Below are 16,529 nucleotides of genomic sequence, written 5' to 3'. Positions count from 1 at the left end.
TTAAACACTGTTAATATTAATTCACACTGTAGTTTTCTAATTTAAACACTGTTAATATTAACTCAAAATGTAGTTCTCTAATTTAAACACTGTTAATATTAATTCACACTGTAGTTCTCTAATTTAATCACTATTAATATCAACTCAAAATGTAGTTCTCTAATTTAAACACTGTTAATATTAACTCACGCTGTAGTTCTCTAATTTAAACACTATTAATATTAATTCACACTGTAGTTCTCTAATTTAAACACTGTTAATATTAATTCACACTGTAGTTTTCTAATTTAAACACTATTAATATCAACTCAAAATGTAGTTCTCTAATTTAAACACTGTTAATATTAACTCACACTGTAGTTCTCTAATTTAAACACTGTTAATATTAACTCACACTGTAGTTCTCTAATTTAAACACTGTTAATATTAACTCACACTGTAGTTCTCTAATTTAAACACTATTAATATTAACTCACACTGTAGTTCTCTAATTTAAACACTGTTAATATTAACTCACACTGTAGTTCTCTAACTTAAACACTGTTAATATTAATTCACACTGTAGTTCTCTAATTTAATCACTATTAATATCAACTCAAAATGTAGTTCTCTAATTTAAACACTGTTAATATTAACTCACGCTGTAGTTCTCTAATTTAAACACTATTAATATTAATTCACACTGTAGTTCTCTAATTTAAGCACTGTTAATATTAATTCACACTGTAGTTTTCTAATTTAAACACTATTAATATCAACTCAAAATGTAGTTCTCTAATTTAAACACTGTTAATATTAACTCACACTGTAGTTCTCTAATTTAAACACTGTTAATATTAACTCACACTGTAGTTCTCTAATTTAAACACTGTTAATATTAACTCACACTGTAGTTCTCTAATTTAAACACTATTAATATTAACTCACACTGTAGTTCTCTAATTTAAACACTGTTAATATTAATTCACACTCTACACTTCACTAAATGAACACCTAACTTACACGCATATTACACGCTAGGGTTTTCTAAAACTATTAATCGTCACTCATTTGCAGAGTCTCTAAAATAATAAATGTTTACTCACCTGTGTAGTTCTCTAAAACACAGTTAATATTCCCTTACTTTTATAATTCTGTAAAACACAATAAATGCCCACTCATATAACATAGTTCTCTAAAACACTGTTAATGTCTCTTTACGTATTCAACTCTCTCCATCGAACATTTAAACAGAAACAGACTTTGCTTCACGCAGTTGAACATTTATGAGATTATTATTACATGGGTCACTTCAGCGTTGCCATAGTATAGATACATTGCTTTTTGTTGTTACAAGTTTCTACACCAGGTTTTAGTGTTTGTTTGTTTTGTTTTTTTTAATTTCGCGCAAAGCTACACGAGGGTTATTTGCGCTAGCCGTCCCTAATATAGCAGTGTAAGACTAGAGGGAAGGCAGCTAGTCATCACCACCCACCGCCAGCTCTTTCGGCTACTCTTTTACCAACGAATAATGGGATTGACCGTAACATTATAACGCCCCCACGACTGAAAGGGCGAGCATGTTTGGTGCTACCGGGATTCGAACCCGCGACCCTCGGATTACGAATCGAACGCCTTAACACACTTGGCCATACAGGGCCAGGTTCTAGTGTAATTACATTTTTTAACATTAAAATTCTTAACGTCGACTTTGTCTTCGAATTTTTTTTTTATTTCCGTTCATTAACTCAAAGGTTTACATACGGACTATTCCCGAGAGGACCATCACAAGCGAAATGATTTTGAAAATTATAATATACATACTGTCGATTGCAAGATAATAAAAAAAGACAAAACAGGCTCAAAAGTTTATATTAACGTGGTTCGTGCCAGTCCTTTTTTTCTTAATATGCTGACCCTTTGCTTTGCCAGTTGTTTTTTGCCATTTAAGTCTTGCTGCTGACGCCCGAGCTCTAAGACTTTAGCACATTGTCACGCATAAGCAAGCCACCTGTCATTTTCACTGTTTCCAACTCAATTTTCTAGGACTCAGATTAACTCAGCGATGCCAAAAGCACTTTTATTTCGAATGCAAATCAGAAATAAGTCATCACTCTGATTATTGTGGGGTTTGTCAGTGTTTTGCTCTGTAATCACGTGACTACATCAACATAGGAGAAATTAACTTAAAGTTATTAACGTTATATATTTTACATTACTGGCTGCAGAAAAGCTGATTTTAAGCCTAAATCCTTTATTGCGTTCACCACTTAGCTGAAACGGCAAACCTGAAAATAATTATATATTTCAAATATATATTATCGCCTACTTCAAAGGTGCATATTGCATACACTGCATTTCGATAAACCTATGAGAAAACCGTGTAGAATAGTAGTATATTTTCTAAACCAGATCGAAAAGTATTTGTCAGTTACAAACAAATAATAATAAGTAACAAGTTTCATATACATGTGTGTGTGTACCGATGTTTATATGTACATTTTTTGTTCCTGTAGTCGTTAAGCCAAAACCAGCACAATGGGCTATCTACACAGTTCCCACAGCAAGGATTGAAACCAGATTTCTTAACTTTATACCCCCAGTGGCACAGTGGTATGTTTGCGGACTTATACTGCTAGAAACCAGGTTTCGATATTCATGATGGGTAGAACATAGATAGTCCATTGTGTACCCCCCCCCACTAGTACAGCGGTATGTTTCCAAATTTACAACGCTAAAATCAGGGGTTCGATTCCCTTCGGTGGGTTCGGCAGATAGCCCGATGTGGCTTTGCTATAAGAAAACACACACACGGCTCGTTGTGTAGCTTTGTGTTTAATAACAAATTACAAGAACAAATAATGTTATAAGTTCTCATTATCTTATATATTTATATATACACACACAGAGAATCCGTTTTATAAAGAAAACAGCTTATTGGTTGTATATAGCTCGCTCGGAACTTTGCTAAAGATCACAGAAAATTCAGTTGTTTTTTTTTATCAAAGTAGTTATTAAGATTAATAAGAGAAATTTAAGATTTTCACTCGCTTTAACACATCTAGTTCAAGTTGATTTAACACATCTAGTTCAAGTTCATTTAACACATCTACTTCAAGTTGATTTAACACATCTACTTCAAGTTCATTTAACACATCTAGTTCAAGTTGATTTAACACATCTAGTTCAAGTTGATTTAACACATCTAGTTCAAGTTGATTTAACACATCTACTTCAAGTTGATTTAACACATCTAGTTCAAGTTGATTTAACACATCTAGTTCAAGTTGATTTAACACATCTAGTTCAAGTTGATTTAACACATCTACTTCAAGTTGATTTAACACATTTACTTCAAGTTGATTTAACACATCTAGTTCAAGTTGATTTAACACATCTACTTCAAGTTGATTTAACACATCTAGTTCAAGTTCATTTAACACATCTAGTTCAAGTTCATTTAACACATCTAGTTCAAGTTCATTTAACACATCTAGTTCAAGTTGATTTACCACATCTAGTTCAAGTTCATTTAACACATCTAGTTCAAGTTCATTTAACACATCTACTTCAAGTTGATTTAACACATCTACTTCAAGTTGATTTATCACATCTAGTTCAAGTTGATTTAACACATCTAGTTCAAGTTGATTTAACACATCTAGTTCAAGTTGATTTAACACATCTACTTCAAGTTGATTTAACACATCTAGTTCAAGTTGATTTAACACATCCAGTTCAAGTTGATTTAACACATCTAGTTCAAGTTGATTTAACACATCTACTTCAAGTTGATTTAACACATCTAGTTCAAGTTGATTTAACACATCTAGTTCAAGTTGATTTAACACATCTACTTCAAGTTGATTTAACACATCTACTTCAAGTTGATTTAACACATCTAGTTCAAGTTGGTTTAACACATCTAGTTCAAGTTGATTTAACACATCTAGTTCAAGTTGATTTAACACATCTACTTCAAGTTGATTTAACACATCTAGTTCAAGTTGATTTAACACATCTAGTTCAAGTTGATTTAACACATCTAGTTCAAGTTGATTTAACACATCTACTTCAAGTTGATTTAACACATTTACTTCAAGTTGATTTAACACATCTAGTTCAAGTTGATTTAACACATCTACTTCAAGTTGATTTAACACATCTAGTTCAAGTTGATTTAACACATCTAGTTCAAGTTGATTTAACACATCTACTTCAAGTTGATTTCGCTTCTTTTCAACATAACTATTTTTCAACGTTTTTGTTCATAACAAACCATTTCACACACCAAGAAACAAATATGGTGTGAAGAGAAAGTTAAGCTAATGAAAAACATGTTTGTTTATCCAATACGGTTTTAATCATATCAATCATCCATTGACCTAATGGAAAGTCTGACAAGTCATAAAGCTAAAAGTCGGGTTTCCGTACACACTGTTGACAGAGCATAAATAGCCATTGTGTTGCTTTGTTCCTTAACAATCAAACCCATAACATTATTTGCAATGAAAATGCTAGTCTCCGAATAAATAAAATATTACAGAAAGAAATCTATTAAAATGCGTATGACAAGAAAAGTACTGATGTAAATAACTCGTGTATAACATTAATTCCGCTGCTTTCTGATGTCTTTATTAATTCATAACATTTGTTCTAATACGTTTTTGCTTTCCTAGTTATCTGTATTAAGATGATATATTCAAAGTGATTGGTCGATTATGCCAACCATATGCAACCAATGGGTGAGGCACTTTTAACCAAGAATATTATTTGTTATACTGTATTGAAAAAGCCTGCCACCTATGAAATAAATTGTTACAACTCATCTTCTGTTTACCAGATACATAGAATAAAATGTGACTAATAAACTTATATAATCTTTTACACAATACGCTCCGTCAGAGGAAAGAAATCCCTATGAATCCGTTTGTGGGTCCAATTAAAACTAGAATTGTACATTTAGAATTGGTTAAGGAAACAAAAACAGTTTTGTTCAAAATCAAAATCCAGATGTTTGTTGACTAAAGAACATTTTTTTTAATTTTGCAAAAGCAATTTTTTTAAAAAAAAGTTCTTCCCCGTATCGGGTTTCTGTACTCGCAGTGGTCAAACCACAGTAAATTTCTTTATTTATTTACACGACTTCCACACATAATTGGACTTTCAAATACATTCCAAATCTAATTCTATATGTATGTGTGTATGTGCGTGTGCATATCCAGAGCACATTTTTGTAAAGTGTGACGACTAGATACTAGCGTCCCTTTCTCCGAAATTTCAGAATTTCACTGTAAAAACCCAAAATATTAGAGACATCTCAATATTATCTTACGAATAGTAAATATTATAAAGTCACTTGCAACATTAAACGATCAAGCATGGCCAGATGGTTAAGGCACTCGACTCGTAATCCAAAGGTCGCGGTTTCGAGTCCCCGTCACACTAAACATGCTCGCCCTTTCATTCGTGGGAGCGTTATAATGTGACGGTCAATCCCACTATTCGCTAGTAAAAGAGTAGCCCAAGAGTTGGCGGTGGGTGGTTAGGACTAGCTGCCTTCCCTCTAGTCTTACACTGCTAAATTAGGGACGGCTAGCGGAGATAGCCCTCGTGTAGCTTTGCGCGAAATTCAGAAACAAACTCGCAACGTTAAATTACTTGTTCGCCAGCAGCCCTCCTCAAAATTTCTTTATTGGTTACAGGAACTTGATGAAACTGTAGTTAATTTAATAACAATTCTTATTTTTAATCGGATTGTATTTATAAGAACCATAGATCATAACGAACTACAAAATAATCATTTCTTTGTCGCTTGGAACATTTTATTGCGATCTTGTGGTGACTGTTTCTATAGTGACTGTTTCCACTTTATTTCAATAGAAACGTAAATCAAATAGTGTTCCATCAAAATGTGGCACGTGCACATGGCATTACGCAGAGAAATTGCTGAGTCATTTTCTTACACAACGGTAGTATTTTAATCTGAAGCACTCCCTTAAAAACATTAATCTTGCCAAGAGCTACGTGTCATGATGTATTTTTAGCGAATTATATTTTACTTTTTTTTTAATGAAAAAATCTCTTTTATAAACATAACTTTTGGAGCAGCAAGGTATCTTTCTACCTAACGTAATGGTGTGAACACCCAAGTTTTCAACAAACTTTAAATGAAAACGTTAAGGGAAATACATTTGTTGCAGTATATTTAAAGGCACTGAAATGTGTTATCACTCAAAATATATTATCTGAAAAGTATCTCGTCATATTCATGGTCCACTTAACACAATATAAGTCACTAGGCGTGTGTTCATCATATCTTAAGAAACCAATTCACATGTAATGTTAACTTCCGTGTTGACGCATAAACGACATTATGCACGAATTACCTGAGCTGACAAAACATGAAAACACGTCAGATGTAAAACGCCTGAGCTGACAAAACGAGAAAGTTCGTCAGATGTAAAGCGCCTGAGCTGACAAAACGAGACAGCTCGTTAGATGTAAAACACCTGAGCTGACAAAATAAGAAAGTTCGTTGGGTGTAAAACGCCTGAGCTGACAAAACGAGAACGCTCGTTAGATGTAAAACGTTTGAGCTGACAAAACAAGAAAGCTTGTCAGATGTAAAACGCCTGAGCTGACAAAACAAGAAAGTTCGTTGGGTGTAAAACGCCTGAGCTGGCAAAATAAGAAAGCTTGTTAGGTGCAAAATGCCTGAGCTGCTAAAGGAAAAAAAACTCATTAAGAGTAAATTGTTTGATAACACCTGTTAAAGATCTATCTTTTGTGTATCACAAGCTACTGCATATGTTGTATTTCGTTCAATTCATTAGTTAAGCTGGATCCATGTTAGCTAAAAGATATACCTGAAATGTTAGTTTCACACATATCTGGTATAAAGTATGTAATAATTAAAGGAAAATTGGAGATAAATTGTAACCAAACAAGTTTTTCATCAGATTTATCTGTCCTAAAATCCTTCTTACTTCGTCAGCTGAGATATTTCATGACATGTTGTTGTTGTATATATTTCATATGCAAAGCATTTCAGATATACTTTTGGTTGCTTTAGGTCCAGCCCAAAGTTTAACAAAACATCTTAAGTCCAGTAACAAAAGAGACCTTAAATGATGCTTTTAAGACACGTGGTTGACGAATTAATTAAATTATAGTATAATATTAAAAGTTGAAATGTGAGCAAATGTTGTAACTTTTATCCAAAACCAATTATAAACTACAGCAACTATAAATTTCTTTGGTCTATTCTTGTTGAGGGACCATCAACAAACTCTATTAAGAAAAGTGCTGATGTCTTTAGATTTTATTGAATGTCATCTCTAACATGTGTTATTAAGATATCCTAAACTGAACATTCGTGCTATAATTTTCAACAAATTTACTCCTGTTTTTATCTAAATCCTTTAGCAAAATATAGGTTTTATTCGTTCTTATATAACGACTGTTTGTGACGTTTCATTGCGAAAACATGATATCGACCAAAACAATTTCAGTAAAAAAAAAAAGCTAAATTAATGTTTTATGCATTCTGGAAATCAAGTATTTATGCAACTGACAGAACTGTATACATGTCTGTGTTTAAAAACATCTGGTTTCTTAATTATCAAAATAATACACTATATAACTCTCTACTTTTCGTCAAATTTTAAGTGAGGCCAAGCCTGACAGCTGTGTGTGTATTCGTGATGTCATACATCATGGCCTGGGATCTGTATAATGTTCTCTATATTAGCTGACAAGATTCTAGCATGTAATAAAATCGATATGTATGCACGTATAGTGAGTTTGGGTGAACTTGGGTGGCATGGGTTATGTAAATGTCCCCTTAACGTCTATTCGGCGCTCTGGAATAATTGTACCGTCCTGGACGAACCATTTGAGCTTCACTGGACCTCAATGTAATTCAAAATTAGAAAAACCGACAAAAATGATATGGTATTAACAATAGATATTAACATTGAATTATAACAATAAAACAAATGTTCACTTATGAACCTACTTCAATGAATTAAAAAAATAAAGAGGGTAAACAAGTAACAGAAAAATTATAAAAGTTAAATAAGATGTAGAGATGGTGTTACTAATAATTACAGAAATAAGGTTGAGATAGATACACAAAACCAAGCAGGAACCTTTACATTAGTAGCCAGTAAGTACTGAGTTAATCTTGAAAGGTTATAGATATTAGCCACTGTACAACAGTATAGCACAACCCTGGTTAGATGATTTTATTCGAACCGGTGTATCTTTCTCGATTTCGTTTCTGTACTTATTAGTAATGCCGTCCCTACATCATAAATAATTTTCGCAATTTGTTTTTCATTATTTGTAAGTTTTTGTAATTGCTGTACTGCTACAGCGCTAAGGATATCGAAACCTCGATGCTCTAACTTGGATCTGTTGTTGTAACGATGAAAAAAAAAACATTTCTTTCGGACTTTCTTTAGACAGCTTTAAGACCTTATTTTACTTTTTCGACTTCGTACAGGTAAAGTTAAACATGTATGAATGCCATGTTATCTGGCTACGGTCTGTTAAAAGGAATTCAAGCATCGCTTGACTATTTTAATGGAGAATGTAGATTCATATCTAACAGCACGTCTTAAAGTTAAATCTCCAGTAGTTTAACCTGTTCATTTTTTTATGACCAAGTTACACGGGAAAAAATAATGCTAATTTACTCATGTCAAGAAGAGAGAACAGAATCAGCTCAACACTAGTTAATTTCATTAATAGATAATTAATTATATAACTTGTAACGTTTCTGTGTTTTGATGTTTCCTAGCAACCAGTCAGTCATGCACTGGACTTATTTTTGTACTAATACTTCGTGAACGTACTGATTATTAAATGAATATTTGTAATTGAACACAAAGCTATGCAATAGGCTACCTGTGCTCTGCCCACCATAGGTATCGAAACCCAGTTTATAGTAGTGTGAGTCTGCCACTAAGGGGCATGGACCTACTGAAAGTTTGTTTTGTTTGTTTGTTTTAGAATTTCGCGCAAAGCTACTCTGAGCTATCTGCGCTAGCCGTCCCTAATATAGCAGTGTAAGACGAGAGGGAAGGCAACTAGTCACCACCACCCACCGCCAACTCTTGGGCTGCTCTTTTACCAACGAAAAGTGGGATTGACTGTCACATTATAACGCCCCCACGGCTGAAATGGCGAGCATGTTTGGTGCGACCGGGATTCGAACTCGCGACCCTCAGATTACGAGTCAAACGCCTTAACCCACCTGGTCATGCCGGGGCTTTACTGAAAGAGTCAGATATTTAACAGTGTAGAGAGATTATTTTGAGAAAAAGAATATTTTTGGAAGTGCAGAGAAAGCGTTTTATATTTTTACGTAGATTGTTTCCTTTTTGTCAGAAAAGGCATTTGAATATTTTGATCATTAATTTGCTCTTAATTTGTAAGTAAAATTAAAAGTTAACAGTTTCTTTTCAGCAACTTGACTACTTTGAATAGTTTTCATAATAATATAAAAGTTTCAAAAAATCAATTTTTCGTTTTTATATAGACATTATTTTGACATTATTAGCATTTATAAACAAATTTAAACTGTTAACTACAGTACATTTTCTTTTTGAATTAAGTTCGTAGTTGTTGTTTTGAATTAAGCACAAAGCTACACAATAGACCATCAGTGCTCTGCCCACCGCAGGTATCAAAACCCGGTTTGTAGTGTTATAAGTTCGCAGACATTCCGCTGTGCCACTGGAGGGGAAGATACATTCGTAATTAATGTGTTTGCGGTTTCCGTAAAACATTCACGACTATAATAGAAAACCTAGTGGTGCGTGGTTGTAACTGTAATTGTAACGTAACTTTCAGGGAACGTGGTGACATCACTTCGTTCTACACGTTAAAGCGAATGTAAATCATGCAACCTCTGCAACACGAATTAGGTCCGGCATGGCCAAGTGAATTAAGGCGTTCGATTCGTAATCTGAGGGTAGCGAGTTTGAATTCCAATCACATCAAACATGCTCGTCCTTTCAGTCGTGGAAACGTTTTAATGTGACGATCACTCCCACTATTCGTTGGGAAAAGAGTAGCTCAACAGTTGGCGGTGGTTAGTGATGACTAGCTGCTTTCCCTCTAGTCTTATCCTGCTAAATTAGGGACGGCTAGCGCAGATATCCCTCGTGTAGCTTTGCGCGAAATTCAAAAACAAACAAAGCAACACGAATTAATCTAATGTGGCAGTATCAGCAACACGAATTAATCTAATGTGGCAGTATCAGCAACACGAATTAATCTAATGTGGCAGTATCAGCAACACGAATTAATCTAATGTGGCAGTATCAGCAACACGAATTAATCTAATGTGGCAGTATCAGCAACACGAATTAATCTAATGTGGCAGTATCAGCAACACTAATTAATCTCATGTGGCAGTATCAGCAACACGAATTAATCTAATGTGGCAGTATCAGCAACACGAATTAATCTAATGTGGCAGTATCAGCAACACGAATTAATCTGATGTGGCAGTATCAGCAACACAAATTAATCTAATGTGGCAGTATCAGCAACACGAATTAATCTGATGTGGCAGTATCAGCAACACGAATTAATCTGATGTGGCAGTATCAGCAACACGAATTAATCTAATGTGGTAGTATCAGCAACACGAATTAATCTAATGTGGCAGTATCAGCAACACGAATTAATCTAATGTGGCAGTATCAGCAACACGAATTAATCTGATGTGGCAGTATCAGCAACACGAATTAATCTGATGTGGCAGTATCAGCAACACGAATTAATCTCATGTGGCAGTATCAGCAACACGAATTAATCTAATGTGGCAGTATCAGCAACACGAATTAATCTGATGTGGCAGTATCAGCATCTCATGTGGCAATCAGCAAATTAATCTGATGTGGCAGTATCAGCAACACGAATTAATCTAATGTGGCAGTATCAGCAACACGAATTAATCTAATGTGGCAGTATCAGCAACACGAATTAATCTAATGTGGCAGTATCAGCAACACGAATTAATCTAATGTGGCAGTATCAGCAACACGAATTAATCTAATGTGGCAGTATCAGCAACACAAATTAATCTAATGTGGCAGTATCAGCAACACGAATTAATCTAATGTGGCAGTATCAGCAACACGAATTAATCTAATGTGGCAGTATCAGCAACACGAATTAATCTAATGTGGCAGTATCAGCAACACGAATTAATCTGATGTGGCAGTATCAGCAACACGAATTAATCTAATGTGGCAGTATCAGCAACACGAATTAATCTAATGTGGCAGTATCAGCAACACGAATTAATTTAATGTGGCAGTATCAGCAACACGAATTAATCTAATGTGGCAGTATCAGCAACACGAATTAATCTAATGTGGCAGTATCAGCAACACGAATTAATCTAATGTGGCAGTGTCAGCAACACGAATTAATCTAATGCGGCAGTATCAGCAACACGAATTAATCTAATGTGGCAGTATCAGTCTCGAGCACAAGAATCTTCTCCTTTTCTATTCAGTTGTTTTTCTAAAATTACACTGAACAGTACTATATTGATAAAATTGTATTCTTATTGTCAAATTGTTTTATAGAACGTCAAGATGTATTCCCCGATTCTGATGATTTTCTAAAACGATACCACAAAGTATTATAATAGTAATAATTATACTCATATTATTATTGCATTCTTGAGCATCAATACGCCCCCTTTTTCCCCGTTTGATTTCCTAAAACCATAACATGCAATATTCTGTTGGTTACCATTGTAATCCTCGTATCAAATTGTTAACAATTCTTTTGAAAAAACACTGTACGTAGTTGAATTTATTATCCAAAGAAATATCTTTTCTAACTCTAGGCGACTTCTGATTATTAACATTCTATTAATCAAATGTCATAATGTCTTTCTCTGGAGATTGACATGTATTTTCTTGTTCCCCATCACGCTGCCGAGAAAAGTAGGCCTAAAGTGAAACCTGTAATTCACATGTTCTTATTAACATTCAGAAGGTATTGTTTTTCGTTACTACCGAACAGAGTGTAAATCATTCTTTCTGCCTAATTTCTACAGATTACTAGCAGTCAACGTTCTGTACGTTGGGTGAGATCATAATTATATTCATCACATACACCAGTCGTTTTACTGAGATCAACATTATGATGGTTTTTCCCGCAGTACAAACCGAACAAAAAATGAAATGGCGCATCTGTTCGTGACAAGATTTTAAGAACTACACGCAAGCCAACTAAAATACTTAAAAAAATTTATGTGTAATAAGAGGAAGTTCAGTCTGCCATATCTGGCACTTAGATTTGGTAATAATTCACCGCCAGCTATGTTCCAAGTTTCCCCTGAACGCGCATCAAAACTGAGTGTAACATTTATTGATATACTAAGAAGGGAATCGCTTTATCAAAGAAGCATACTTCTTTGGGTATGAATAAATTAATATCAATTTAAACAGAGAAAAATGATACATTCATACTTTTAACATCGTGTTACATTATTATATGGCCCGGCATGGCCAAGCGTGTTAAGGCGTGCGACTCGTAATCTGAGGGTCGCGGGTTCGCACCCCGATCGCGCCAAACATGCTCGCCCTTTCAGCCGTGGATGTGACGGTCAATCCCACTATTAATTGGTAAAAAAGTAGCCCAAGAGTTAGCGGTGGGTGGTGATGACTAACTGCCTTCCCTCTAGTCTTACACTGCTAAATTAGGGACGGCTAGCACAGATAGCCCTCGAGTAGCTTTGTGCGAAATTCCAAAACAAACAAACATACATTATTATATGAACTTGTTCCTCTGTGCTTTGCAAGTTACATGAAAAGATCTGTTACTGTTATAAAAAGTAACTTCTTACATGTTCACAGGTGTCTTTATTTACTTCGTACATGTTCACAGGTGTCTTTATTTACTTCTTACATGTTCACAGGTTTCGTTGTTTACTTCGTACATGTTCACAGGTTTCTTTATTTATTTCTTACATGTTCACAGGTTTCGTTGTTTACTTCGTGCATGTTCACAGGTTTTTTATTTACTTCTTACATGTTCACAGGTTTCGTTGTTTACTTCTTGCATGTTCACAGGTGTCGTTGTTTACTTCATACATGTTCACAAGTGTCTTTATTTACTTCTTGCATGTTCACAGGTTTCGTTGTTTACTTCGTACATGTTCACAGGTTTCTTTATTTATTTCTTACATGTTCACAGGTGTCGTTATTTACTTCGTACATGTTCACAGGTGTCTTTATTTACTTCATACATGTTCACAGGTTTTTTATTTACTTCTTACATGTTCACAGGTGTCGTTGTTTACTTTTTATATGTTCACAGGTTTCGTTGTTTACTTCGTACATGTTCACAGGTGTCTTTATTTACTTCTTACATGTTCACAGGTTTCTTTGTTTACTTGTACATGTTCACAGGTGTCTTTATTTACTTCTTACATGTTCACAGGTTTCGTTGTTTACTTCGTACATGTTCACAGGTGTCTTTATTTATTTCTTACATGTTCACAGGTGTCGTTGTTTACTTCGTACATGTTCACAGGTGTCTTTATTTACTTCATACATGTTCACAGGTTTTTTATTTACTTTATTTATTTCTTGTTTACATGTTCACAGGTGTCGTTGTTTACTTCTTACATGTTCACAGGTGTCTTTATTTACTTCTTACATGTTCACAGGTTTTTTATTTACTTCTTACATGTTCACAGGTGTCGTTGTTTACTTCTTACATGTTCACAGGTTTCGTTGTTTACTTCTTACATGTTCACAGGTTTCGTTGTTTACTTGTACATGTTCACAGGTGTCTTTATTTACTTCTTACATGTTCACAGGTTTCTTTATTTATTTCTTACATGTTCACAGGTGTCTCTATTTACTTCTTACATGTTCACAGGTGTCGTTGTTTACTTCGTACTTCTTACATGTTCACAGGTGTCTTTACTTTACTTCGTTGTTTATTCGTACATGTTCACAGGTGTCTTTATTTACTTCTACATGTTCACAGGTTTCGTTGTTTACTTGTACATGTTCACAGGTGTCTTTATTTACTTCTTACATGTTCACAGGTTTCGTTGTTTACTTCTTACATGTTCACAGATGTCTTTATTTACTTCTTACATGTTCACAGGTATCGTTGTTTACTTCGTACATGTTCACAGGTGTCTTTATTTACTTCTTACATGTTCACAGGTTTCGTTGTTTACTTCGTACATGTTCACAGGTTTCGTTGTTTACTTCGTACATGTTCACAGGTGTCTTTATTTACTTCTTACATGTTCACAGGTTTCGTTGTTTACTTCTTACATGTTCACAGGTGTCGTTGTTTACTTCGTACATGTTCACAGGTGTCTTTATTTACTTCGTACATGTTCACAGGTTTCGTTGTTTACTTCTTACATGTTCACAGGTGTCGTTGTTTACTTCGTACATGTTCACAGGTGTCTTTATTTACTTCTTACATGTTCACAGGTTTCGTTGTTTACTTAGTACATGTTCACGGATTTCTTTATTTACTTCGTACATGTTCACAGGTTTCGTTGTTTTTAATACCTTAGTATATAAGTTATATTTAAGCACTATTTCATAATTTCTAACTTAGACTAGTTAACTAAGTTATTAATTAACAAAGCGTTTATATCCATCAGATACCTCACAGTTAATCCCGGTAAAAATAGTATTATACGAAAGCTCTATCTTGATTCATCAAAGTAAATTGAACTACGAACAAACTGTGAAAACATGGATCATTGGCTGTTCCGTGACATCATGTGAAACAAAACTGGATATCAACTCGTCCAGGCAACAAAACTATGGGAGTGATTTTTATAGTGGATAAGAGGGGTCGAACAAGTCTATCGTGAAGTAAACAAATTAATATAGTTTTACTGAACGTCCAAAGGTGTTTCAAAATACTAACAAACATGCCGTGACTAACGGCTGAGATTTAAGCCTAATTTCAAGACAAACAATCATAAAAATGCAATCGAATAAGGGTGGAGCAAACAGACAGCTAATTATATATATACAACTTGAAACCTATGAAACAAGATGGAAAAAAATCTCAGAGTGTAAATTAATAAGACGTAGCTGTAATAGATTATAAACAGGCATACAAATAAATTAATATTTAATTTAGTTTGTTGATAATGAAAAAAAGGTCTTACGTAATGTCTGCGTTAATACTCAGAGTAGGAGACATACATGATTTTATAATTCCTCTATCTACTTTAAAATCCATTACTACCACAAGTCTAGCACATGATAGTCGAAGAGGGTAAAAGTTATAGAAACATGAAATCAATCTCCATTATATATTTGTGTGTGTATTATTTGAAAATTATTTTATTAACTTCCCAAAGTGCTAAATGGATTTCTTCGACAAATTAAGGTTTAAAGTTGTCGTTTAAAGTGTATAGAAAGTGTATAGATTTCTTACATAGTAAAAGTGTAAGGTGTTGGCATTTAGTAATAAACTAGAATTATCTTTTAGTAGTTCGTGTGAAAGTTCCAAAAGGAAATTTAAATTTTAAATAAAACATCAGATATTTTTCTTGAATAGTTTATCGTGTCAATGATAGATCATGTTCAAGACTTTACAATCATGTGAAATGTTCAGTAAATACAGTGATGTCAGTATTAGATTTTTACATTGACATTTTTAGAATGACGCAACTACAACAGTGTACGTGACAGTTCACACCTAAATGTTCCGAGGTAATCCAAACAGTTTTGTCTTCATTTTTATCAGCGCCATCTCTTTTTCAAAACGTTAATCAAGAAAAATAGTTATATCAACGTTGCCTGAACAGTTGTATAGATGATTCTATACCACTTTACTCTAAAAATGTTATTTGTTGAGGTTATTTCGCTTATAAAATTCTGATCTAGAATATCCTTTATTGCGATAAAATTTCTATAAAATCTTCTTACCATGTATTTCCAAATTACCTAAACAATACATTATTATACAGTTTACATGTGCTGTATTTCTTCCTGGATTATGTATTTTCGTATTACCTAAACAATACATTATTATACAGTTTACCTGTGCTGTATTTCTTACCAGATTATGTATTTCCAAATTACCTAAACAATACATTATTATACAGTTTACCTGTGCTGTATTTCTTTCTGAATTATGTATTTCCAAATTACCTAAACAATACATTATTATACAGTTTACCTGTGCTGTATTTCTTACCAGATTATGTATTTCCAAATTACCTAAACAATACATTATTATACAGTTTACATGTGCTGTATTTCTTCCTGGATTATGTATTTTCGTATTACCTAAACAATACATTATTACACAGTTTACATGTGCTGTATTTCTTCCTGGATTATGTATTTTCGTATTACCTAAACAATACATTATTATACAGTTTACCTGTGCTGTATTTCTTACCAGATTATGTATTTCCAAATTACCTAAACAATACATTATTATACAGTTTACATGTGCTGTATTTCTTCCTGGATTATGTATTTTCGTATTACCTAAACAATACATTATTATAC

The 16,529-nt window shown here is 33.7% G+C and overlaps 1 protein-coding gene across 1 annotated transcript in view; it reads left to right on the top strand.

Annotated features, from left to right (window-relative positions):
• LOC143228814 (potassium voltage-gated channel protein eag-like) overlaps nt 1-16,529 on the top strand; it is a 164,772-nt gene that overhangs the window by 112,585 nt on the left and 35,658 nt on the right.

The sequence above is a fragment of the Tachypleus tridentatus genome, chromosome 1 (genome assembly GCF_004210375.1).
Source record: "Tachypleus tridentatus isolate NWPU-2018 chromosome 1, ASM421037v1, whole genome shotgun sequence".
Lineage (NCBI taxonomy): Eukaryota > Metazoa > Arthropoda > Merostomata > Xiphosura > Limulidae > Tachypleus > Tachypleus tridentatus.
The sequence above is the reverse complement of the archived record's forward strand: the minus strand, read 5'-3'. Positions and strand labels throughout refer to the sequence as shown.